The following is a 26,667-nucleotide window of genomic DNA, read 5'->3' as shown; positions in this document are numbered from 1 at the left end:
CCACTATAATTGTGCAAGAAAGGCAGACTTGTTAGCATTCAAAGCGCCATAAATACACAGAAAATGCACTTGCATATATTTAATAATAAAAAATAATGAAAAAATAAATAAAAAACAAGGCAGGGGTGTATATATTTAATAATAAAATTAATGTAATAAAATAAAAAACAAGCAATAATAAAAATTAATAAAATAAAACAAAAACAAGCAATAATAAAAATTAATGAAATAAAACAAAAACAAGCAATAATAAAATTAATGATATAAAATAAAAACAAGCAATAATAAAAATTAATAAAATAAAATAAAAACAAGCAATAATAAAAATTAATGAAATAAAACAAAAACAAGCAATAATAAAAATTAATGAAATAAAATAAAAACAAGCAATAATAAAACTTAAAAAAAATTAAATAAAATAAGTATTTTTATTTTTAAATATCATTTTAAACCCCCAAATACCAAGGCAGACCTATGGTCACTGACTCAGCTCCTCTCCTCCTCCCCCCTCCTCCTTTTGATGGCTAGCTGTGGCGGAGGCAAGCAGGGCAGGCGCGCGCGCGGAGGGAACCGGGGCAGGCGCGCGGGGGGGGGCAGGAAGGGGGGGGAGGGAAGATGAGGCAGGCACGACGCGTGGGGGGGGAGGAAAGTGGGGCAGGCGCACGCGCTGCCACTAGCCCCTGCTGAGGCCTGGGCGGCGTGCAAGCCCTCCCAGTGGGGGTGCGGTGGCGGCGGCACTTCTGCCGCCCGCCGAGGAAGAGGAGGAAGGCAGAGCCAGAGGAGGAGGTGGGTTGGCGCCACAGCAGCCGCATTAGCAGCAGCGGCAATGGCCGGAGCGGGCCCCCAAACTGGGAACAAGGCACGGGTGGGGGCCCAAACCGGACCGGGACCGGGAGGGGCCCCCTGAAACCGTGAATGGCACGGGGGCCGCCGGGTTATGGCAACCCTAATTATATGGGAGGAGGTGGTCCCTGAGATAGTTTGGACCCAAGCTATTTAGGGCTTTAAAGATGATAACCAACACCTTGTACTGGGCCCGGAAAGTAATAGGCAGCCAGTGGAGGGACTTTAATACCAGAGTAATATGGTCCCTCCTCGATGTTCCCAACACTACTCTGACTGCCATGTTCTGCACTAATTGCAGTTTCCGAATCAAGCACAAGCCCCATGTAGAGCGCATTACAGAAATCTAGACGTGAGATTACCAGCGCGTGTACAACAGTCTCGAGATCCCTTACTTCCAGAAAAGGGCGCATTTGTTTTTGGTTTTTTTGTTTGTTTATAGCTGTTCTTTGTTTTAACTTGTAAGCTATCTTGAGTTCTGTACTGAAAGAAAGTTGAGGTTTTAAATAAAGTACAATATTGAAATTGAGTCTGTGTTCATATTATCCCCATATTGTAGGTATAAGATTGCAGAGGGAAGGTTGGGAGAGGCTTGGTACTACAGTACCTTCTTGTTTTGAGAACTTGCAATTTAGGTAATCCCTGAAAACTGGTAACCTTTCACAAAGTTATCCATTTCAGTAGCTTTCTTAGTGCTCATGCTTTCTAGAGGTATTCTAGTAACATGGTTGGAAGACGTTGGTGTCTGAATAATACACATAAATTTCACCTCATGTGTTTATATGCCTTGAGGTTGCCTGTCAAATTACAAATTTAATAGGGTTTCCTTAGGCAAAGAATACTCAGGTGGTTTTGCCAGTTCCTTGCCTGTTGGTTAATTTAATTTAGTTCAAATATTATTGACAGTGTTTCAAATAAACTGTGAAGTCCACAGATAGTAAACACAAAAAGAGGAACAAATGTTTGTGTACTAATTTAAGTGGTAGTAGGTTTGTTTATACAGGATCAGGAATATTCTTCCATGGTACCATAGGCTTTGGCATAGTAGTTTGTACTCAAGCAGGGTGGATGCTCTCATGACTTCCTGTTGTCTGAAGATTGAAAGGAATGTTAATTAGTTTTATTTTTTTTTTTACTTAGACTGTCTCATGCAATTCAATCATTGCTTCATCAGCAGCTTACTAGTTCCATTGCTTATTCTTCTGAAGTTTAGCTATGAATAGAAGAAGAGGACATTGACTTTTAATGCTTAATTAAGGAGAATCCCACCAACTCTATAATGCACTGAACAAAATATCCTTGTGTAGACAGCAGTTAGTGTGATACTCTCTGGTGTTCATGTATAACTGGCCACCAGTTAATTAACTGGGCTCATACTCAGTGGGAGTTGTGGGAAGGCTGGAAGGTCCAAGAACATGGAATCTACTCACTTAGGACCTTTTCTTGAGATGCACAGTGCACTTCAGTACTTCATCTGATTATAAAAAGCAATGTAACATTTGTCATATTCTCCTTACTTAATTATTTGCTTCTCATTCTGAAATATTCTGATAAGAATTCTTAGAAAAATTAAATGCTTTGTTCCTGGGATCAGAACTTCTGCTGTGAGCCAGCAGAGCAATGAGTGGTTTAGGATGCATGTGGAACTGGTGTGCTATACCTTAAGAATCTAATGGCTATGGAATTTTTGGTTAGTAAGTGGGTAAAACTGGATTATCAGTGATTATCATTTGTCACAACCTTCTTTCCCAGCAGTGGCATAAGTTAGGAGGAGAATTAGTGTTTCTCCCTCTGAGATGTGAGTCTTGTCATGCCACAGCCATCACTAAAAATTGCTGACTCTGATGCTATTGCCAGAGTCTTCTCTTGTTCTGGCAATATTACCAAGCCTGATTCTTCCCCAGCCCAATCTGGAAGTTCACACATGCACAAAGAGAGCCCTGCTTATGAAAGTGGCCCATGACCTCTACCACCTTAATTTGGCATTGCAAATGAAGTTTTAGTATGGACAGTTGGAAAGGTAAAAATATATAAGGAGTACTTTTTTAGTTAAATATTGTGGAAGCTGAATAGATGGGGCACCAGATGTCTAAGCAGTCATGTCCTAGATAGCTTTTATCACATATCATTGTTTTCCTTTCTACTGTTTCATCTCTATGGGATCATCTACTTTGCAAAAATTAGGTTTAGTGCCAAAAGATTTTTGTGAATACAAATTTTGACTCTTGCTAAAGACTAATTGTTTTGGCATTAAATTTCTTCTCTGTATCAATAACAGATAATTCTAATCTGTAAATGGCTTCCTTACATTACTGTATCTGTGTCAGGTCACTGTTAGTGGCTTCCTTACATTATCTGTGACAGGTCACAGGCTGATAGTGCTTTTCGTTATCATGGCCTTCATTCTTTCTTAATCCTTTTGTATATTCAGCAGCTGGACACTAGCAATATATCTCATCTTTACAAATTTATAGAGTGAGTTGAAGCTTAGCATTCAATTTAGTCTTGCTTGAATTATTGTTCATGCTTACTGCAGGGTAACCAAAGGAAAATAAACATGGAAGTCAAAATCTTCTAATGACTTGGTTGTCAATTTATCAGTTAGTGGTAGTTCAGTGTTTTATGGATGGATTCAGAGCTTAGAGGCCTGAAGCAAAGCTTGGAAAGTTATTTTTCCTACCACAGCTCTCAGAATCCCTTAGCACCCTCATAGCCAGTGGCTATGTTAAATGTGGGATTCTGAGAGTTGTAATCCAAAAAGACACTTTTCCTGGCTGTAGCCTGCATTTATTGTTTGCCTTTCTTAATGTAATGTAGGCCCATTTTGAGATCTTTAGCAGTAATCTTTGTATGTTAATAGATTGCTTGGGGCTTATTGTTCACCACACAAAGAAAATTCCTGTAGGCCAGAATTTCTGGACTGGACCTAAGTGTTTTTAATGTTAATTTGGTGTCAGAAAACCTGTCTTACACTTCACTTATTATTTTAATATAAAACAGCTCTGTATATTGGTGGGATGGATATGTATGTTTGTGCTTTGGTCAGAGTTCATTTTTGTGTACATCTTGTCTTGGTCTGCTATGGCTATTCAGCAATTGCCAACAACTCACTATAGGGATAGTATATGAGGTAGACTTAACACAGTGACAGGTGATTCGTGTCCCTGTAGGAATGAACATTCTAATTCTAAAACTCCAAACAGAAACTTTAAATTATATGCCAGAGTGCTATATTTCACCTGCTAAAAATAAAATAAAATAGTTACTGTTAAAGAAGCCAGAAGATTCTTTGTTGCATGACACAGTTCAGCCTATACATCAGTGAGGCTCAGTATGTCCAAGTGCTTCAGTACAGATCACGCAACTTGAGTTTCTGAAGGTGATGTTGAGAATGCTTCTCAAATTAAGCTACAAAAATAATTGTACTTGTGACTATTTCTTTTACATGTGTTGATTTTTTGTGTATGTCATAAAGTCTAGGCCAGGAGATTATTTTTAAAAAATGAAGCAACGGAAGTGAATTCTTTGCATGAGTAACTGCAATTTACAAAAGGAAAATGCACAAATCCTATTATAATAAATGTTTTTAAATCATCCCAATTTGTTATGCATTGAAGCTAATGATACTGAAAACATCCGTTTTATTTTTAGATCTTCTGATACATGTGTTACTGTTTTGAGAATTAGTTGGTATCAGCTTTAAATTTATTTTGCATTTAATACACCACAGCATCATGTGTATATATGATACTGCTTCATCACTTTATGATTAATTTGAAACCAGTCTTGCCACATTGCCATCTCTTTAGCCATATTGATAGCTGCATAAGTGTTCTTAATCAGGGTGGGAAGATATAGCCCACGAACCACATATGTCTCTTGAGCCTTTTTTTTTTTTTTTTGGTGGCTAAGCAGTCTTCTTGGAAGTTCTCAAAACCTGCAGACCCTCCCCACATTTAAAAAAATGGGGGAAAATGCCTACAGAATATATCTCAATACTGCTTGGAGAGGCGTTATGCATTTAAACACCCCTTAATCCCCAGCCCACCAGACTTAATGCAATTGCCAAAAGTTGTCAAAAAGGTGCCTCCCCTCCCTGCTAGCAGGAAATATAAGTGACTGCCAGTTACTTCTGCATTGTTTTTTGTGGAATAAAAGGTACTCATACAACCTTGCACACAAGTGAAAATTGGTCCCGACTATAATTATTCACCCCTGTTTTAGAGGCGGCTACAGTCTCTGTAATAGTTCTTGCCTCTCCGGATGAGCTCAACATTCTAGTGGGCTCGTAAAGAGAGATACAGTCCTTCAAATGAACTGGACCCAAACTGTATAGGGATTTAAAGGCTAAAACCAGCACTTTGAATTTTGCCTGGAAATGGGTTGGCAGCCAGTGGAGCTGTTGCAACAAGGGAGTTGTGTGCTCCCTGTAGCCAGCTCCAGTTAACAACCTGGCTGCAGCTCTTTGGGCCAAGTGAAGTTTCTGAGCACTTTTCAAAGGCAACCCCATTTACAGCACATTACAGTAATACAAACTGGATGTAATCAAGGCATGTACCACTGTGGCCAGATCTGACTTCTCCAGGAATAGGCACAGTTGGCACAATAGTTATAACTGTGCAAACACACTCCTGGTCACCGCCAAAACCTAGGCTTCCAGGCTCACCACTGAATCCAGAAATACCCCAAACTATAAGCCTGACTTTTCAGGGGGAGTGTAACCCCATCTAACACAGGTTGAATCCCCAGCTCTGTCTTTCAGCTGACCAGGAGCATCTCTGTATTGTCTGGATTAAGTTTCAAATTGTTTGCCCTCATCCTGTCCATTACAGGACTTCCTGGATTGCCTCGTCTTTGTGTTTTGGATAGTAGAAGATGCCTAGTTTGGATTCCTGGGGTCTGCCTATTTGAATTTGGTTCTGTACCTAAGTGGAGAATTCTCTGAGTAATTACTGTAGTCCCCTCACTAGGATCATCATCATCATCATCATCATCTTCTTCTTCTTCTTCTTCTTCGGTGGTTTTTTTGGGGGTTGTGGCCTTGTTCTGGAAGAATTTATTCCTGACGTTTCGCTTGCATTTGTGGCTGGTATCTTCAGAGGAATGGATTCTGGCAGTAAAAGCCTTCAACTTCGCAATCACTAGGGTATTTGGAGAGGATTCTATACAATGTGGTGTTGAACAGTTGTCTGTCATCCTTCTGTATGTAGTCTGACATGTTCATGATGACCATAGCTCCTCTTTTGTCAGTCTGTTGTATAATAATATTAAGAATGTTTGTGAGACTATGAATAATATTTTGTTCCATATGGATGAGATTGCTAAATTGTGTCTCTTATTGTAAGCTGTTTTCCTTTCTGTGTCCTTTACAACAGTAAAACATGTAAAAGAAGACAATGGGATAGTCAGGTCCTGTTCCCATTTACCAGAAAATCTGTTTCATGAACAGATTCCTGAAACCGGTTCAGAAAAAAAAATAGTTCCCACTATGTTTGTGCTTGTTTCAGTAATTGGTTCAGGAATTGGCAAGTGGCGGGGGACAGCTTATTGGCCCGGGTCGGCCTGTCACAGGCCTCTCCTGGCCCCAAAATCCCCGGCCCAGCCTCCTTACTGGCTTCTGACTGGCTTCCCTGCGAACTTTTTGAAAATTTCCCGTGGCCAGAGAGGCCGGAAGGAGGTCGCAGAGAAGCCGGAGGAAGCTGGGAAGGAGGTTGCAAGGCTTCTGGCTTCTCCGCGACTTTCTTCTGGCTTTCCCAGCAGCAGGAAATTTTAAAAACAGTGCAGGGAAGCCAGTCAGTAGCCAAAGAAGCTGGTAAGGAGGCTGTGCTGGGTATTTTGGGGCCAGAAGAGGCCAGTGATGGGCCGGATCATGCCAGCTGCCCCCAGGGCTGGGCTGCCAGTTGGAACTAGGGCGGATTTGATTCTGATTCGAATCCACCTGGTTCCCATTTGGGCTGAATTGATTTATTTCCTGAAGAGCAGCTAAGTTTTGCTAGCAGATTGTGAATTAAGACATAACAGAAGAATAAACTGCACTTTGGAAATCAGCAATAAGCATTAAATTTCATATCCTTCTTGGGCAGTCTCTCACAAACCGGTGCAAACAAGCTTCAGTAGGTTCAGATATAATGTCAACACAGAGCAGAACATTGAATCTCTGTAGCCATACTTAGCATTGTAAAGAATCAGTCTTGTGTTTGCACAATTAAAGACAACAGTTGTATTATTGCCTTCAGTTGGCTCAGAGAATGGCATGGCTGGGAAGGAGGATTTGTGAAGTGAAGATATTTTATTATGTATACATTATTGTGCGTTAGTAGTATTTTTTAAACATCAGATTGTAAAGCCATCAATTTTTACCAGCATCCATATATAATAGTATTGTAATTCTTTGAGGATGAGACATCCTAATAATTTAAGATATTCGGTTTATTTTTGTGGTATTCCCTCTTGTGACTCTATTTACATCTGTATAGTTTTTGTGGTGCTATAGGCCACTCTTAAGTGCACCTAGGACACTGCTGCTTAATTCCTTTTAATGTGGCAGAAAACAGAAACTGGAAATTTGTTGGCTAATGGGAACCTTGGTGTGTATATTTGGTTAATAACAGAGTTGTGCCTGCAAAAGAGCATTTCTAAAGAGGATTGTTTGAAACAATATAATTGCATTTCTTTAAAGACTTATTGGTATTTTTGAGACTTCACTTTTTAAGTAATTGAGCTACAAAACAGAAAAGTAATAAAAGATATCTTTGTCCACCCTGTCTTTGTCTACTCTGCCCCCAGGGATTCTTTAATTTCACCTTTTAGTCTTCACAGCAGCTAATTCGTGCAGGATTTCGCACAGGAGAAAACTGGCAGAACTGGAAACCAGCTGGATAGTTTCCCAAGTATTGCTGTGGCTCTTATATATGTCACATTTTGTGAAAAGTATTTGCCATCCTAAAATCTGCTAAATTGCTAAATCTGTTTTCAGAGATGATTCACCAACCAGTAATTATTATAAGATGAAACTTGCTTAATAAGAGCTCATGAATCTTACAAATTGCATGTGTCTTTGTGTGCATGCACACATGCATACATGTGCTTTTACAGACTTACTGTTGGAAATTAAAGCTACAGTATTACTTTTTCTAGCTAACTGCTGTATTTACTGATGTAGTTAATGCAGTGGTGGTTCTGTGTCCAATGGAACCTCCAAGGGCCACAAAAGAACTGCTAAAAGTTTATAAACAAGTAAACAAACAGAATTGGGTAAAACTCCACTTTCATTCTTGAAAAAATGGTCATTTTTAATTATATAATGCGGAGGGCAATGGGGTTTCCAAGAAAAGCAATTCACTTTCTTTTTTTGTCCAGAAACAAGACACTCTAAAATACCATAATAAATAAATAAATAAATAAAAGGGGTCAAGGGCTGCACAAAAAGCTGGGAAAGGGGAGGTGGGGCACATTGCTCAGTGTTCACTATTGATATAATACAGAAATTGCTCCTCCTGGGCATTTTGGGGAGCAGCCTTCAAAGAGTTTCCACCATTCAGGGACGTCGCCAGGATTTTAGGAAGGGGGGGTCCAGACTAAGTGCCACCATTATATTGGGGCGTGGGTGCGGCGGCACAGCAGCATGCACCATTCATTTTTCTAACGGAGGGGGGGGTCCGTCCCCCAAGCCCCCCCCCCCCCTTGGCTATGTCCCTGCACCATTGGTCGCTGTGTGTTTGCTTGTGTTCCAAAATCAATTGCTTTTTAAAAAAGAAAAGCACCCATCCACCCACCCCCATGCACACACTTTGTTAGCCACTGCTTTTGAACATCAGCATGAATTACCCCTGACTCCCTTTGGGATTGCTGTTACATTTTTGAAGCTGAACATTTTTTAATGAAAGTGCAAAAATGCTTAGAGCAAAATTAAAAATTATATTCTGGCAGGCCTTTCCTGAATAGATAACCAGCCACCAGAAGTACGCCTAACCTACTGTATATACTTGACTATAAGTCATGAAATTTATGCCCCAAAATTATCCCTAAAATCTTGGGTAGACTTATAGAAGGGGCAACGTAGCAGTAGTGCTTAGAAAGGACCTATAGCAAGCATGCCTGACGCCCCAATCTCCATTGAATTCCTTCTTCCTCCAGTCCATTTGCAAGCCTTTGCTTCCCATCCAATCAGAAAAATTCCCCTTTGAAAAGCACTTCCCTGGTCCCTTTGCAAGCCTTTGCTTCCTGGGGGAAACTTCCCATTGAAAAGTACTTGCCTGGTCCGTTTTTCAAGCCTAAGGTCTGTTCCAGACGGGCGCTATGAGGCGCCATCATGAAGTACGAGGGGAGGTGCTTTCAGATGCCCCTCGCATGTGATGAGGGTGTCAAAATGACAGCGTCCTGTACATATGGGCGCCGCCATTTTGACGTGATGGACACCTAGCGTCCGCACGCCCTGACGTCACAATCACGCCGCAAGAAGAACCTGCTTTTTGCAGATTCTTTTTGCTCCGTGGGGAAGCCCCGCAGTCTGGAGGCTGTGGCTTCCCCGCAGAGCAAACCAGGGCGCCAGGAGTCTGTATCCTGCCTTTCCATCCTGTGGAAACAACTCTCCATTTAAATCCACTTCCTAGAGGTCCAGAGAAGGAGACGGAGGGACGGAAGTGGTATTTCCCCCTTTCCATCCTTCCTTATGGCCCCCTATGTTTTACCCTCAACTTATCCATGGGTAATATCAAAATCCAGTATTTTGAACCTGAAACGTTCCCTTGACTTATACATGAGGTCGACTTATACACGACTATATATGGTATTTATCCCTGATTCTTTGTTGTAGCCATAGCTTGTCAATTTTATTATTTTAAGCTATATTTTATATTGTAAATTGTTTAATTGCATTTTATGGGGGTGGGTGTGTTTGCGGGATGTGAATTGTATGTTTTAATGTTGTAAGCCACCCTGGTTGCATTGCACAGAGGGGCGGGGTAAAAATATTATTATTATTATTATTATTATTATTATTATTATTATTATTATTATTATTATATTATGCAGCTGGGCTAATGGGTGCAGATTTGAAGTGTATAGTTGTTGGGTAACAAGCACATGTGAATGCACTGGAATTTTATTACCCACCTATTAGTCTTCACGCACTTACTTGCACAAATTATTTCCTACTTCCTGCTGCTAATGTGCTGAGGTGTTCATCTGCAGCCTTCCTCGTGAATTCTGAAATAGCTGGTTGCATTCTATCTACATAAAATCATGTTTGTTACCTCATTACAATAAGCTGAAAAAAATGTCTTTGTGCCATACTGTGTGATGCAACACGATGTGACTAAGCATGTAAACAAGGTACTAAGCACAGTAGCAGGATCTTACAGATGTAGGTCACTGGGATAAACTGTCTCTTTTGTTCACAGGATAGATATCAGTAATGGCTTCAGCCATTGCAATGTTATATTTTTTTTTAAAAAAAGAATCTTCTAGGCTGGATATAGTGGGATAACGTGTGAAGCTTCTGCCCCTTATTCTTGCACTTTCCCCACTAGATATAAGGTTCTGCCCAAATCTCTGCTGTGTCCATATATGAAGACTTCCACAAATCTCACTGCTACAACCAGTGTATTGGCTTTCCTTTGTCTCCATCTATGCTACCAACATAAGGACCTCCTCCTATCTAGGGTTGCCATCCCTGAGGGCCTCGAAACCAGGAAAAATGTAGGACGTGGTTTTAAAATGTAGGACTTTTTTTTTCCATTTCCTTGCCAGGAAATTAAAAAAAAAGGTCCTACATTTTAAAACCTTGTCCAAGGCCTCCCTGGGGCCTGGGAGACAACGTTCCCCGAGCCCCAGGGAAGGCTTGGAGGACGCCACTTCCAAGGCCTCCCTGGAGCCTGGGAGACAACGTCCCCCGAGCACCAGGGAAGGCTTGGAGGATGCTGCTTCCAAGGCCTCCCTGGAGCCTGGGAGACAGCGTCCCCCAAGCAGCAGCCGAGGAGAAAGGGGGGAGGAGGAGAAAAAGGAAAGGGAAGGAGAAAGAAGAAAAGAAGGAGAAAGAAGAATAGGGAACAATATAAAAAGAAGAGGAGAAGGAAGAGGGGAAGCAAAGAAAAAGGGGGAAGAAAAAGAAGAAGAGGAGGGGAACAGAAAGAAGAGAAGGAGGGGAAGAAAACAAAGAGGAGGAGGAAGAGGAAAAAGAAGAAGAAGAGAAGAAAAAATAGGGGAAGGGGAAGGAAGAGAGATAGCTTGCCGGCAAGGCTCTTTTCTGCCCGCACCTGCGCGAGGGACCAAAGAGGAGGCACTCCTCCTCTTGAGGCTGGCTGGACAATGGGGAGAGTGGAGCTGGAACAGCCCTGCCTCCTGCTAGCAGTCACAGGCTCCTGCAGCAGGGGAGGGCTATCCAGCCATTGGCCAGCCAGCCTGAAGGGCAGGAGCTCCTGTAAGAGCACGCAGGGCCAGGGCAAAGCCAGACAGGCGGCAAAAAGGCTGCAGCAGCAGCCGCAGCAGCAATGGCGGTGGCGGCTGCAGAACAGCCACAGTTGTTGCGGCGGCGGCGGCGGCGGCAACCAGCTTAACCCGGGCCAAAGAGCCAAACCGTGCCGTGACCGTGCCAAGGGGCCAAAAATCGGGTTTGTCACGCCCCCAGGGGGGTTATGGCAACCCTACTCCTATCCCTCTGCTGTGGCCACCACCTGTGGAAGCCTACTATATGCGATCAAGGATCCTGGATGAGATATAATGCAATTTCTATACTATCCCCAGTAAACACCAGCTCTCTGTGTTCTCTATTGCCACCACAGTCACCATGTCTAAACCCAATCTTTTTAGTGTTCCCAGAGACCAAAAGTATATAACACAAAAACAATACACTCATCCCTCCACATTCACTGGGGTTAGGGGCACAGGACCCCCATGAACGTGAAAAAACCACAAATAACAACACTATGGTTTTTAGTTGTGAGAACACCTCTCAACATCTGCCAGACATTGACCATAAAATTGTTCTGGAGGAGCTACAAAGGCCTAGTAGAGTATTCCCTCTGGGATTTGCAATGAGGTCCTTCAGTGCAATTTTTGGTTAAAGTTGACCATAGAGTTGTGCTTGAAGCTCTAGATATTCCTAGAGACAACATATTAATAAAATCAGTGAATAATCAAATCTGCAAAAGTCAAAGTCACAAATGTGAAGGGACAAGTGTACTTTATTTACAGAGGTTGAGCATAGGAAAACAGAGCTATATGTCGACTTCATGTATAAATCGAGGGCAGGTTTTGCAGCCCAAGTTATGAATTTTGATAAGTCGACATTAAATCTTAGGGGCATGTAACAAAGGATCTAAAGGATGAAACAAAGGAAAACAATGTCAAAGAAATTACAAACTTCCAGCAAGTATAACTGCTCACACTAAAGGCTGGATGGATGCGATAGCAGAAGGGAGTCAATGGTTCCATGACAGATTGCCTTTCAGCATGGTATGGTTCCTTTTTATAAGTCAAAGTACAGTACTTACATTGACCCATGTATAAGCTGACTATAATTTCTAGATTTACACATGAGTATGTACAATAATACATTTAAAACACATATCTCACACACGCATTAGGTCCCTTGTGAACCACCCTGGCTCCCTTGTGTGTTACCTTCAGTCACTTTCTGGGAGAAAGATAGCATAAAATGAAATCAATAAAAATAAAGAATAATTTTATTAGCTACCTCAGATTCTTAAACTCCACTCATTCATTCCTAAACTTGGCTGATTCTCTCAACCTCAATTCTCACTTTTTCACACCACAATGCCCTAACCCAATTCCCATTTACCAATTGTCATTCACCAGTTGGATTCAAATCCCTTCAAATTCCACCAATAACCTGGCAATGTCAACATTACATTCAGTCGCCCCTTCTATACCTTGTTACCATAATAGCATGAAACAGCATTTTCCACAAAAGATCCATGACCTCACAACACCCTTTTCTCCTTTGGCCAAATAGAGCACATTCTTTCCTTTTTCATAGCAAAGGAAATTGATGGACTACTACTTTCTTCACTTGTTTTACTTTGAAGAGAAGGGGTATTGTAGCCTGAATGAGGAGAATTAGTGTTTTTCTGTCTTGCCCAGTGGGCATCCCTGAGAGGGAAAAAAAGCTCAACAGTAAAGCAGAGACATTTATATGCTCCACCGTTTTTCAATTCTGTTTCTCCTCCATATTTGGTTTCTTGCCACTTCTAGAAATCCAGACGTTGGCTTTCTATCTCAGTTTCATGGTTGAGAGGAAGCCAAGTACAATTCCAGAGTTCTGAAATTTGGGAAGAATCTTGCATAGCAATACCACAAAAGTGATTCTCCATTACTGATTCCATAACTGAAAATCTTTCACAACTAAAGGATTAATCTTCATTATCTAAAATGGGCTTCACTAGATGTGATAAACAATTGCACTCTGCATGCACTCTGCACATCAGCCTTTTAAATATTTGAATGCTTTGTTATGTATCCTCCTACTCATATTTTGAGAAGACTTGGAGATACACTTTTCCCCATTAACCTCTTCTCATTTGGCTTTTCTTCTGTGTTAATTATCTTTGTTTCCCTTAAATCATTTATCCTAATATTGGGTTTAGTTCCAAGATTGTTGGTTTTGCTGTAAAACAATGCCATCCACATATCAGGTACTACTTTGTGTATGCTTGACAAGTCTTCCCAGGTAAGTAAAAGCATGTTTGCTTGTAAATTAAAAATAATAATAATAATAGCAAAACATATTGAACTAAGCATAGTCACTTGACTACAAAGCTATGGAATGAGGTGAGGTTGAGTGGGAGGGAACCTAGTGGGAGAAGGAACAGGCTTGCTGAGTGCCTAACCATATCTTAGAATTTGAAATTAGGAGAGTATGTGTGTTATGTTGAGGTTTTGAAAAACTCTTTACTGAGCTATACTGAGATAGGATGGGCAAGCTAACTGTCTGAAACCACATGCCCTTCTGCTTGAAGCAAACTGAGACAGCACTTTACATTTTCTTTTCCAGGTTGTCTAGTGCTTCAAGCAGAAGCACTCCTATTAGAGTTTGGAGGGACATTGCAGCATTTTGAGAAAAAATATGCTTCGTAACAATAGTGTTCTGGTCTAGGATCCTACTATCACACATACATATTCCTTAAACGTTGTAATGTGAAATAGTGCAAATGATTTGCAATGAGGCATGGCACAGTAGAATTTGAACATTCCTCAAGAGAATCTTGTTTAGATTAGGTGTGGAGAAGTTTATTCATCCTGAGAGCCATGTTTCCAACCCTGCATTAATTGGATTATTAATGACAACACTGGTCCTGAAGAATTCCTATCCTTGCTCATGCATGTCTTCCCTTTCTCATATGTTTGGGTTTGTTAATTGTGTAATCTAACCAGGATGTATTTCCCTATTTAGGTTGGTTACTGGATTGGCTTTGTTCCGAGTCTTTGCAAAGAAAAGCAGTAGGAGGAAGTGGCATGTAAACTTCAGTGCAGTGCATTGAGAAATGTTACATATATGTGAACAATCTTGGTATGGCCTTGTGGTATCCACAGGGAAACCTGCAAATAGTGAGGAAAATATCATTATCACCTCCTTATGTCTGTTAGAGGCAAAGGAATGGTTGGCAAAAGTGTAGCATGTGGCTGAAAATAGCTCTCCTGTCATAAAGATGGAATGCTGTTGCAAACCAAACCTTGTACATCAAGTAAAATTGAGATGGATAACTTTAGTTACAGAGCAAATATTTGGAAAAACATTGCTGAATATATGAAATCTGTTTGCATCATGGGAGCAAGTGTGATGAAGTGGTTTGAGTGTTCTAATAGGACCCTGGAGACCAGTATTCAATTCCCTGATCTCACTGGGTGGCCTTGAGCAAGCCTCAGAAAAAGGTAATGGCAAATCTCCTCTGAACAAATATTGCCAAGAAGACCCCATGATACATTTGTCCTAGGCAGTGGTGGCGAACCTATGGCATGAGTGCCAAAGGTGGCACTCAGAGCCCTTTCTGTGAGCACACATGCTGTCGCCCCAGAACAGAGTTTGCCAGAGTTTGTTACTAGAAAGCCAGAGGGACATGGCACTTTGTGAAATGCACAGATATAGGATGGGGGACACCTGGCTGAATGAAACTACATGTGAAAGGGACCTAGGAGTCCAAGTAGACCACAAGTTGAACATGAGTCAACAGTGCGATGCGGCAGCTAACAAGGCCAATGCGATTTTAGGGTGCATCAATAGAAGTATAGTGTCTAGATCAGTGATGGCGAACCTATGGCACGCGTGCCAGAAGTGGCACTCAAAGCCCTCTCTGTGGGCACACATGCTCTCTCCCTAGCACAGAGTTTGCCAGTTTCATACTAGAAAGCCAGAGGGACATGGCACTTTGCAATAAATAAGTGGGGCCTGGGTTGCAGTTTGGGCACTCGGTCTGTAAAAGGTTCACCATCACTGGTCTAGATCAAGGGAAGTAATAGTGCCACTATATTCTGCTCTGGTCAGGCCCCACCTGGAAAATTGTGTCCGGTTCTGGGCGCCACAATTAAAAAAGGACATTGAGAAAATGGAGCGTGTCCAAAGGAGGATGACTAAAATGGTCTGGAAACCATGCCCTATGAGGAACGACTGAGGGAGCTGGAGAAAAGAAGATTAAGAGGTGATATGATAGCCCTGTTTAAATATTTGAAGGGATGTCACATTGAGGAGGGAGCAAGCTTGTTTTCTGCTGCTCCAGAGACTAGGACCCAGAACAATGGATGCAAGCTACAGCAAAAGAGATTCCACCTCAACATTAGGAGGAACTTTCTGACAGTAAGGCTGTTCGACAGTGGAACAAAATCCCTTGGAGTGTAATGGAGTCTCCCTCCTTGGAGGTCTTTAAGCAGAGGCTGGATGGTCATCTGTCAGGGATGCTTTGATTTGGATTTCCTGCATGGAAGGGGGTTGGACTGGATGGCCCTTGCGGTCTCTTCCAACTCTATTATTCTATGATTCTATGATAAACAATGGGTTTTTGGTTGCTGTTGGGGCACTTGGTCTCTAAAACCTTTACCATCACTGCTGGGTTACCATAAGGTGAACATTGCTTGAAGGCGCACAACAGTAACAAGGGTGCAGCACACGAGAGTTTGTGAGTGATGTACAACTGTAGGCTGGTTTGCAAATATATAAAAAAATTAAATAAAATCACAAAGAAGTAATTTAATCCATACCTGGCAGCTGTACATCCAGTACGGATGGAGGAATATCACAAGGAGAAAATCATACCAGTTTCCTGGGAAGCTGGTTCCAGTGTCCAGCTATTAGTGAAGTTAGCACATCTTTCATGATATGAAGCCTACATATTTTGCTTCAACTTGAACTCACTGTTAGTTCCCCTTCAGTCCTGGGAAGCTGCCTTATAACCAGCTCTCTGTGGGCCTTTTCAGACATTTTGCTAATGGAGGGGAGGGTTCTTACTTGTCACACACCTCCCTGACAAACATGCTACACTTTTGACAGCAGACATTTGTTTCATTCAGATGTTAATTGTACACTGAGAAGTATAATGTATGAGATGTCACAATAAATGTCCTTGTTACCTGTGTTTACAAAATAAATAGATGCCTTGTGAATTTAATGTACTGTGAATGTGTACTTAAAGGATTATGTGTCTGTTGTTTTACATAAAACATTTGAGCTGCTGATGAAATCTTCCCAAGCTGTTTAGTTGAGGAGAGTATAGCATGGTTGGCAATATGTTTTCACATATATTGTCTTGCTGTAGGTATTTTGTTTGTTTGTTTTTGGACAACCCTGTAAGTGATGGGCAGGAACCAACACTGGGCTTCAGCAAAATCAAGCCAATTTCTACTTTTCATACTAACTTACTTCCTGTGCATTTCTGGAGCCATGTTTAGGGATCTTTGGAGGCTGAAGGCTGAAAAGGAAGGGAAGTATTATCTTTCTTCCATCAAGCAAATGTCTTTTTATTTAGGCAGGCCTCTGGTTCTTAACTTGTAGCAGAAGGAAACTTGTACTGTGCTTGTACTTACTGTATGTCTTTATTTTATTTTATTTTTAAAAAATATGCTTTAAATGCCTGTTAACTGTGTTAGCTCTGTATTTTCAATACCATTGGTGTGTAATATTTAACATTTATACTTGAAGGTTTTGTTTGTTTGTTTTTAGCTGTACTTTGTTTTAACTTGCAAGCCACCTTTAGTTCTGTAGTGGGATATTAAATAAATAAATAATTTTTTGGTGGTTTAATTTCCTGTTATAGTTGGAGGGTTTTAAACAATGGATTACTATAGGATTTCCCAGATTAACCCTGTTTCCTGAATAAAGTTGTAAGAATGGCACAATAAACACTATTTCACATTTTCCTGTATGAGAATCCATATTTTCTGCAAGTCTTTTATTATAGACCTGTATAGCTTTGGACTTTTTTGGCGAGGGAGCAAATTCTTTAACCTATTTTCAAAGATAAGTAGGTTTTTAAATATGTAAATAGTCCATTTAAATCAAGGGATAAAAGTATAATTCAGTGGATTTCAGTTCACATTCAGGTCAGTTTATTTTAGAAAGGTATTACTTTTCAAAAGAAATATTTAGTCAGTCAGTCACTAATGCACAACATAGGAAAGCATCATAACAATAACACTTCAGAAAGATAAGACATGGATTGAAATACCACTCATCCAAATATTCTATGAAGCATGGCAACAGAATATATCAAAAGTGCACTACTTTTATTGCCTTTGTGATCTAAGGATAACCAGCTCTAAACTAAAATCTCTGATGTATGTGCTTGTGGAAAATGCTCATTCTTGCCAGAATATTTATTAGTCCTAACACAGCCATGAACATTTATTATTATTATGTTTTATTCATAAAGTGAAATTTACAGTGCTATACAATGCCATAGTGTCAATACTGAAAACACCAAGGTAGTCTTATCTTATGTTACCTGCCAATTTTCCTTGTGGTGATTTTTATGTCCTATGCCAGTGATAGTGAACCTTTTAGAGACCAAGTGCCCAAACTGCAATCCAACCCCTACTTATTTATCGCAAAGTGCCAGCATGGCAATTTATCCTGAATACATGGCTGGGGTGGGGGAGGAAGAGGAGGGAGATATGATGTAATGGCCGGAGGTGGCGAGGAAGAGGAGGAGGGAGGTAGGGCGTGACGGATGGGGGTGGAGGAAGAGGAGGGAGGTAGGACATGACGGCTGGGGGGGAAGGGAAGGAAGAGGAAGGAAGTAGGATGTGATGGCCCGGCACAGGGAAGAAGAGGACAAAGGAGGACAAGGAGGACAAAGCACAGCAGGTGTGGGTGGGGAAGGGAAGGAAGGCGGAGAAGGTGGAGGATGTTCCTGGGGTGTCAGATCATTTTGAAAATGGAGGCACCTCCATTTTCAGAATGATTTCCAACAAAATTGGGATCTCTCCAGTAGTGAGTTCTCACTACCAAGGAACCGGATTAGTGCGGCACCGCGAAAAAGAAGCAGTAGGTGACTATGATAGGGTTGCCTTAGAGTTTCCATAGGTCAGAAATGACTTGTAGGAAGAGAAGAACAACAGAAAGCCAGTGTGGTGCAGTGTTGGAATGGTGTCACACATGCCCACAGAGAGGGCTGTGAGTGTCCCCTCTGGCACACATGGCATAGGTTCACCATGGAACGCCTGAGGGAGTTAGGTATCGGGGGCACTGCGCTCCAGTGGTTACGTTCCTACCTCTTGGGTAGATTCCAGATGGTGCAGCTGGGGGACGTTTGCTCTGATAAGAGAGTGCTTACATCTGGTGTCCCTCAAGGAGCCATTCTGTCCCCCATGCTATTCAACATTTACATGAAACCGCTGGGAGAGATCATAAAGAGACACAGGGCGCGGTGTTATCAGTACGCTGATGACACCCAAATATGTTTCTCTGTGTCTCCGACTGATGCAGTGACTAGGGATGGCATCTTTCCTCTAAATGCCTATCTGGAGTCGGTAATGGGCTGGATGAGGGAAAACAGACTCAGTTTGAATCCAGAGAAAACGGAAGTACTCGTGATAGGTTCTCCTGGCCCGGGGAAGGAAATTTGTCCACCTGTCCTGAACGGGGTCACGCTCCCCTTGAAGGACTCTGTTCGCAGTCTGGGGGTGCTTCTGGACTTGTCGCTTCACCTCACATCTCAGGTGGATGCGACAGTCATGAGCACTTGTTATCAACTTCGGCGGATACACCAGCTGCGACCCTACCTGGGCCGGGGGGACCTTGAAACGGTGGTACATGCTCTGGTAACCTCTCGGTTGGATTTCTGCAATGCACTCTACATGGGGCAACCCTTGTACCAAACCCGGAAGCTTCAATTAGTTCAGAACATGGCAGCGAGGTTGGTCACTGGATGCTCCAGGACCAGCCACATAACACCTGTCTTACAAGATCTACATTGGCTGCCCATTCGCTTCCGGGTGCAATACAAGGTGTTGGTTATCACCTATAAAGCCCTAAATGGCTTGGGCCCAGGGTACTTGGAGGACCGCCTCTCCCCATACAATCCGCCCCGCACTCTCAGATCGGTTGGGAAGCAATTGCTAAGGGTTCCCAAGACAAGATACACCTCGTCTTCTCAAAGGGCCTTTTCTGTCTCGGCCCCGCACATCTGGAACTCTCTTCCTGACGAGCTCCGCTCTGTTACCTCCCTTGACCTGTTTAGGAAGAAGCTGAAGACCTACCTTTTCCAACAGGCTTTCTCCCATGCGTTGTGACGTCTGTTCTCTCCCCATCACATTGCACTTTCAAGCTAGTTTGTTGTTGGTTTTAATGTCTGTAATTTTATTCTGTTTTTAACATGGTGTATTTTTTAATGATATTTTATGATGTTGATACTGTTGTAAATTGTACGATGTTTTGTACCCTTGTTGTAACCCGCTTTGATCTCTTTTTGGAAAAGCGGGCTATAAATAAACATTATTATTATTATTATTATTATTATTATTATTATTATTATTAACAGTGCCCTATGCGCTCCTATATTTCACAAAATTACTTTATGTTGGATATCTCTGGTTGAAATTAATCAGCATTTTTCACCTCTTTGAATTCAGTATCTACAACAGTAACATAATTGAAAATCTAATGTCATCTGAGTGTGAAGGATTTAAGCATTATGAAGAGTTTATTATTAGAAAGACCAGATTAACAGTTTCTAATCAACTCAGTCTCGGATTTCTGCCTTGCTCTATGTCCCATTTTGTCAGTCTCCAGTTTACTGGAGAAAATGTGGCTGGAACAAGGCAGAAAGCCTCCTAGGGGTCCTCCTCCTCCTCCTCTAAGACGGTCCTCCCCGGGGCTGGAGGAGGCCAAGGCCCCAAGTGCAGCACCACTTCCTCCAGCCCTGGCCAGCACAGCCAGCTAGGCCTCTCTAGGACTAGAGGAGATGGCACTGTGCCTCAGCCTCCTCCAGCCCTGGGGAAGCCTAGCCAGCCATGCTGCATCTTTTGGGGCCTCAGCCGAGGCCCTGAGCACAGTGCACCTCTTTCAGCCCTGGTTGGTGGAGCCGGCCAGGCTCCCCAGAACTGGAGGAGGTGGTGCCATGCTCGGGGCCTCAGCTGAGGCCCCAGAAGTTCCAGTGTGGCAGGCTAGGCCTCCTCAGGGCTGGAGGAAGCGGCACTTGGGGCCTCAGGCTGCGCCACCTGCCTGAAGCCTAGGCCCAGAGAGATCTGGCAGAGCAGTGAGGAGGCAGGAGGCCTCCCTGGGCCTGAGGTGCAGCTGTACGGGGCTGAGGCCTTAAGGATCTAGCAGGGCTGTAGGTGAGGCACAACATGAATTTATATTGGTTTTTTTTAATTTTGTTAATGTTTTTGGGTTTTAGTTGGTCACATCCTCCGTTTTTCTTGAATGCACTACATTTTGTCCTACGTTTTTTCCTACAGTTTCCCTAGTTTTGTGCAAGAGAATTATGGCAATCCTAGCCCAGGAGGAAAGGCAGCATTAACCTGCAATTTGGGAACCACTGGTTTACAGAATGATTTGGCAACAAAATAGACAATGAAGTTTGAATATTAAAAATATTGAAAATCTTTCAAAACTTCTAAATGAATATAGTAAAATTTCTGGCTTCATCATTAACAAAAATAAAACCAAGGTTTTAATTATGAATCTAATAGAAAAGGAAAAACAGAAGTTTGTTAACAAATTGGGGTTTCAAATACAAAAAGTAGTCAGATATCTTGGGATATTTTTTACCACAAATAATAACCACCTTTTCAAGAATAACTATGAAAAGGTGTGGAAGGATATTAAAACAGATCTAGAAAATTGGGGGGAAATGAGATTATCTTGTATCGGTAAAATATCGGCTCTAAAAATGAACTTGCTCCCTAAAATACTTTTTCTTTTTCAAAATCTGCAAATTATAGTCATCGACCTATCTTTTAAAAAATGGGATAAAGACATCTTAATATTTCTCTGGTCTGGGAAAAAGCCACATGTCAAAATGAAATTATTACAGGATAGCATAGATAGAGGAGGCCTGGCTTTGCCTAATCTGAGGCTTTATTATTATGCTTGTAGTTTGTATTGGTTATTAGACTGTATACTGATTAATAATAAAGATTTGCTTTTATTGGAAGGTTTTGACAATCGTTATGTTTGGCATGCTTATGTAGCTTATGGGAAAGATTGGGTTCACAAAGACTTTAGTAATCATATAATTAAAAGATCTCTTCTGAGGGCTTGGAAAATTATAAAGAAAAGATGGAAAGATACGATACCAGGTTGGATCTCAATTAATGAGGCTTTTTTCAATCAATTTGAACAAATAAAGATGGCTTATATATGATGACATTCTGATTAAAAATCAACAAGTTATTAGATTAAAAGATCAAATGGAATTTAATAATCAGGGTTATAATTTTGGTTGGCTTTTGCACAGGCAACTTAATGAAAGATTTAAGTTTGATTTTAAGTAAAATTGTATCGAAGGCCTGAGATGGATGGTCCCAAAGCAGCGTGCCGGCAGCAATACTTGGGCTAGCGACTGCGCACCAACTGCACAGTCCCTAACCGTAGCATGGCACAGTGGTAGGGTTGCCATAACCCGGCTGCAACTGGGTTTTCCCCGGTTTTGGCGGCACCTACCCGGTCACGGCACTGGTGCAGCCAAAAACCGGGAAACGCCTGGTTGCAGTGGGGTTGCTAGGCACCCTCGGGGCCTCGCTGGCCTCCTCCTCCACCGCGCATGGCCGCGCGGAGGAAGAGGGGGCAGCGAGGCCTGGGGTGGAGGAGGCTGCAGGGAGGCGGTGCCCTTTGGTGCAGCCGCGCAACCTCCCCGCCCCCTGCAGCCTGCTCGCCTCCTCCTGTCCCTGCGGGGGCCAAGAAGGAGGCGAAGCCCTGGTGATCGCCGGCGGTCCTCCCCCTCCTTCCGTCCTGCGGGGGCCAGGAACAAGGCGAAGCCCTGGTGATCGCCGTGGTCTCCTCATCTCCTTCCGGTCCCCGCGGGGGCCAGGAATGGGGCGAGGCCCTGGCGATCGCCAGCAGCCTGCTCGCCTCCTTGATCCCCGCGGGGCCAGGAAGAGGTGAGGCCTGGGATCACCGGTGGCCTGCTCGCCTCCTTCCTGGTCCCTGCAGGGGCCAGGAAGGAGGCGAGGCCCCGATTCTGGCCTCCAATCGCGGCGAGGCCTGGGGCCCAGGCGGGGAGGCAAGCCTTAAGTGGAGGCTTCCCTCGTCGTTGGCCTCCGCTCCCGCCGTGATCGCGAGGGAAAATGTAGGACAAATTTTCAAATGTAGGATACATTTTGTGTGTCCTACATTTGAAAATTTGTCCTACATTTCCCCCGGTTTGGAGGTCTGGCAGTATGGCAACCCTACACAGTGGCAGCACATGGTGGCGTCCCATCCACATGGGCGGTGCCATCTTCACGTAAGTGACACGCAGCAATACACTTCTGCATGTCGCTACATCACGAGTTCACCATTGGACTTGAGATCCGTGGACTTGAAAATCATGGAGGGGTGAAAATCATGTCAGTGGGGTGTGTGCCTGCATGCATGGTCCCATTCAAGCCTATGCTAAGAAAAAAGTAATCTCTTGATGTTTTCTAAAATAAGATTCAAGTAGTTTAAAAAGGTTCTCTCTCTCCTCTCTCTCTCTAATATATATATATATATACTGTATATATATTCTTTTGCAAAGTTTAATTGACCTAGCTGTTTCATTTACATGTGCAGATTGTTATTTTGGGGGAAAACTTCTTTACTTTTTTGTGGTTGAGAACCCTATCTATTCTTTCCATGTTAATTCATCCGTACCTTTTTGTGTTAAAGAATTAATGCACACATATCTACTTCGTTAACTGAGGTGTACCTGTAATAGTACTAGCAGTTTGCTTTGATCAAGCTTTTTTCCTGCTACCTGCAAAGGGTAGGAGCAGTAGGGGGTGCGGCCTGCATAGGCTGCCATATCCCGCTGGGGCGGGACTTTCCTGTTTGGGGTGGGGCCACACCCCGCCCCAGTTTTGCCCCTCCCCCAGGACCTCCCCCCCCGCAAGGCCCTGGAGGCAGCTCCACCCCCCCATGGCTGTATGCCACCCTCCGCCTCCCTGCCTGGCTTAGCCTAGAGAGCAGTCTTCAAACATCTGCCACTCAGAGCTTTGCAGCCACTTGGTATATATACCCTGCAAAGGCCTTACTTTCTAGGTTACAGTGAGCAAAGAAAAAAGGCCATAAATGGTTCCTGTTTCACGGGAGTCTAGATGCCTCATCTTTTCAATGTCTACCACTCAGTATTGTTGTAATCTTTATCACAGGTCGTTTTTGAGGCCCTAAACACCTTCCTTGTAATATGCAAATTTCTCCCGAAGCTGACCAATGGGAAAGAAGCAGTCAGCCCTCCATTTGGGTTGGTTTTCAATGGCTTGGTGAAGGAAGAGATTTGCCTTCAAGTTGCTGGTAAATAATAGAAAGCTTTGGGGTTGCAAAAGGCTGGCAGAATAGTTTTGACCCCCCCCCCCTTAAACTCCAGGGCTCAGTGCTATGGGATTCTGGGAATTGTAGTTTCTTGTGGCCCCAGAGCTCTTTTGACAAAGGAGACGGAATGGGGCGTTGCCTGGCTGGGGCCTCTTGCCAGCAGTGAGAAGGCTGCGATGATGAGGAAAAGCAGGGGCTCCTCTGGGGGTCCTGGCCACTTCCCTTGGCTCCCTCCCTCCTCCTCCTCCTCCTCCTCTCAGAGCTCATTCACACCCCGGCTTTTTCTCTCTCCCCCCCCCCCTCTGCACTTTGAGACCCTTTAACGGCCAAAGCTCAATTCTCTGGAATTCTGGTGTCTGTGAGGCATTTGGCCTTCTCTGTCAGAGAGCTCTGGTGCCACAATAAACCAATTCCCAGTATTCCATAGCACTGAGCCCTGGCAGTCCAAGCAGTGTGTTTTGGACACAGAGATCCTCCAAATGAATCCGTCCCTAGCTTTTTATATCTCTCACACACACTGCAGGAATAATAACCCACTTTAACTCATACTAGGGAATCCTGGGAATGCTAGTGTTTGGGAGACATTAACTTCTCTGTCAGTGATGGCTCTGAGGCCACAATAGACTACAATTCCCAGCATTCTCCAGCACAACCCAGGACAGTTAAGTCACTCTCAAACTGGATTATTTCCTCAGTGGGATGCGCTTTGGTGAGGAACTCGGGCATTTCAGTCCAGCATTGTTTTATTTCTGCAGTGCATTTGGATTAGAGACAAGGTGACCAGGCATCCTCCTCCTTTTCCAGGACATGTCCTCTTCTGTCACATTCAAATGTCCCCATTGGTCATGGCAGAAAGCTGGATTTATAATTACATGGGTGTTTTAGCTTTTATTTTTGGCCATGTCCTACATTTTTTTTTGCTTGGGTGCCCTACATTTGGGGTGAGGGCATTGGTCACCTTGGTCAGAGAGCTTTTCCAGGGGTTTAACTGCCATTCTGCTATGGTGCTGAACAAACCACCATTCCCAGAATTCCCATAGCATGTCAGCCAAGACAGTTAAAGTGGTCTCAAACCAGATTATTCTCCAGTGTAGATCAGCCAAGCACTTTTGCCTCTCTTATGCCTGAGATTTCAAAGCCCCAGCTTGGCACCACAACAAACTACAAATCCCAGGATTCCATAGGATGGAGTGAGAGAGGTGAAAGCAGTGGGCAGCAGCCTAAGTGTGCTTAATGCAGTTCTTAAGATGGTGCACCTCTTGCCTACAGAGTCTCACAAGAAGTTTTGTTTTAACAACTTGTACCCACTAACTCCATTTCATGTCCCTTTATTTAGTGGGGAGGAATACAGACAAAACAAGTCAAAATGAAGGAAAACCAAAGTCCCTTGACCAAAGGGTTTGGTTGTGGAATAAGCCTCTGAAATAGGCAAGAGCAAGTTAAAATAAAGCCATGTTCAATGCTCAAATGTGCTGTTTGGAATGGGGAGAGGGGGTGGCCAGAAAGGGAAGTACATTTCCGTGATCGGTCTACTAAATAATGTCAAAATGTCTTCCATTTTGATCATGCCTAAGAACATGCATTTATATTAACATTTCTAAAAAAAAAGCCTCATTTTTTTGCATGTCCTCCATTTTATAAAATGTGTCCTACATTTGAAAATGTTGTCCGGCATTTGTCCTACATTTGTCCCAGTTTGGAGGTCCTCACTTATGCAACTAACCCTACCCCACGCCTTGTTCCCGGTTTGGGGTCCGCTCCTCCTGCAGCCATAGCCGCTCTGCATGCGGCTGGCTGCTGCGCCAACCCCATCCTCCTCCTCCTCTTCGTGGTGGGCTGGGCACGCCAACCAACCCGCTCCTCCGGCTCCAACCTTCCTCTCCTCCTCGGCGGCAGAAGCGCCGCCGTCACCTCGTCAGGGCTTGCCTGCGCGCGAGCGCTCACTGGGCTCCAAACAGGAGCCATCCTTGCTTTTGGCCGCCCAGCCATTGGCCAGCTGGCCAAAGAGGACGGGCTCCTCGCGCGAGCTGCCCAGCTCAGCAGGCCAGCGGCAGCGCCGACTCCTGCCCAGCTTCCCTCCCCGCGCGCGCACGCCACCATCCTAAGGAACAGGAGGGAGGAGAGGAGGAGGAGGAAGGAGCCGGAGAAGGGTACCTTTGAAGGGGCCAGGGCAGAATTGGGACGAAGGAGGAGGAGGAGTGAGGAGGAAGGACCAGGGAAGAAGTGCCTTGAAGAGGCCAGGGCAGAATGGGGCGAAGGAGGAGTAGGAAAGCTGAGTCAGTGCCATTAGGTCTCCTTGGTTTTTGGGTTTTTTAAAATTATTTTTAAAAATATAAAATACTTATTTTATTAATTTTTTATTATTGCTTTTTATTCTTTAATTTTTATTATGGCTGTTTTATTTATTTCATTAATTTTTATATGCTTTGTTTATTTTATTAATTTTTATTGCTTTTTATTCTTCAATTTATTATTTCTTGTTTTATTTTATTGCATTAATTTTTTATTATTGCTTGTTTTTATTATTAATTTTTATTATTGCTTTTTTATTCTTTAATTTTTATTATTGCTTGTTTTTATTTTTATTACATTTGTTTTAAATGAATATATACACCCCTGCCTTGTTTTTTTTTTTTTTCCCTATTCTTTTTTATTTTAAATAATGAAGTACATTTTCTGTGTATTTATGGCGATTTGAATGCTAACAAGTCTGCCTTTCTTGGACAATTAAGAGTGATGAGGATGATGATGATGAGATGATGATGATGATGATGATGATGGTGATAGGATATCAACAAGCCTCTGAGGCACGGCCAATGTAACTTGCTGTGATTTTTACAAACTCATGCCATAAGAAACCACCGTCCCTTGACCCGTAACACACG

General features: G+C 42.9%; 1 protein-coding gene across 4 annotated transcripts in view; it reads left to right on the top strand.

Moving 5' to 3' along the window:
- STXBP6 (syntaxin binding protein 6) overlaps window positions 1-26,667 on the top strand; it is a 179,696-nt gene that overhangs the window by 11,464 nt on the left and 141,565 nt on the right. The window contains exon 1 of one of the 4 annotated variants that reach the window (XM_042438148.1): window positions 20,460-20,625. The exons of the other annotated variants lie outside the window; for them this stretch is intronic. The gene's annotated coding sequence lies outside the window, so the exon portion shown is untranslated. Of the gene's footprint in view, window positions 1-20,459; window positions 20,626-26,667 lie in introns of those variants that run through there. 4 annotated transcript variants of the gene reach the window in all.

Source organism: Sceloporus undulatus, chromosome 1 (genome assembly GCF_019175285.1).
Source record: "Sceloporus undulatus isolate JIND9_A2432 ecotype Alabama chromosome 1, SceUnd_v1.1, whole genome shotgun sequence".
NCBI lineage: Eukaryota > Metazoa > Chordata > Lepidosauria > Squamata > Phrynosomatidae > Sceloporus > Sceloporus undulatus.
Note: the sequence above shows the minus strand (reverse complement) of the source record. Positions and strands in the feature narration are given on the sequence as shown.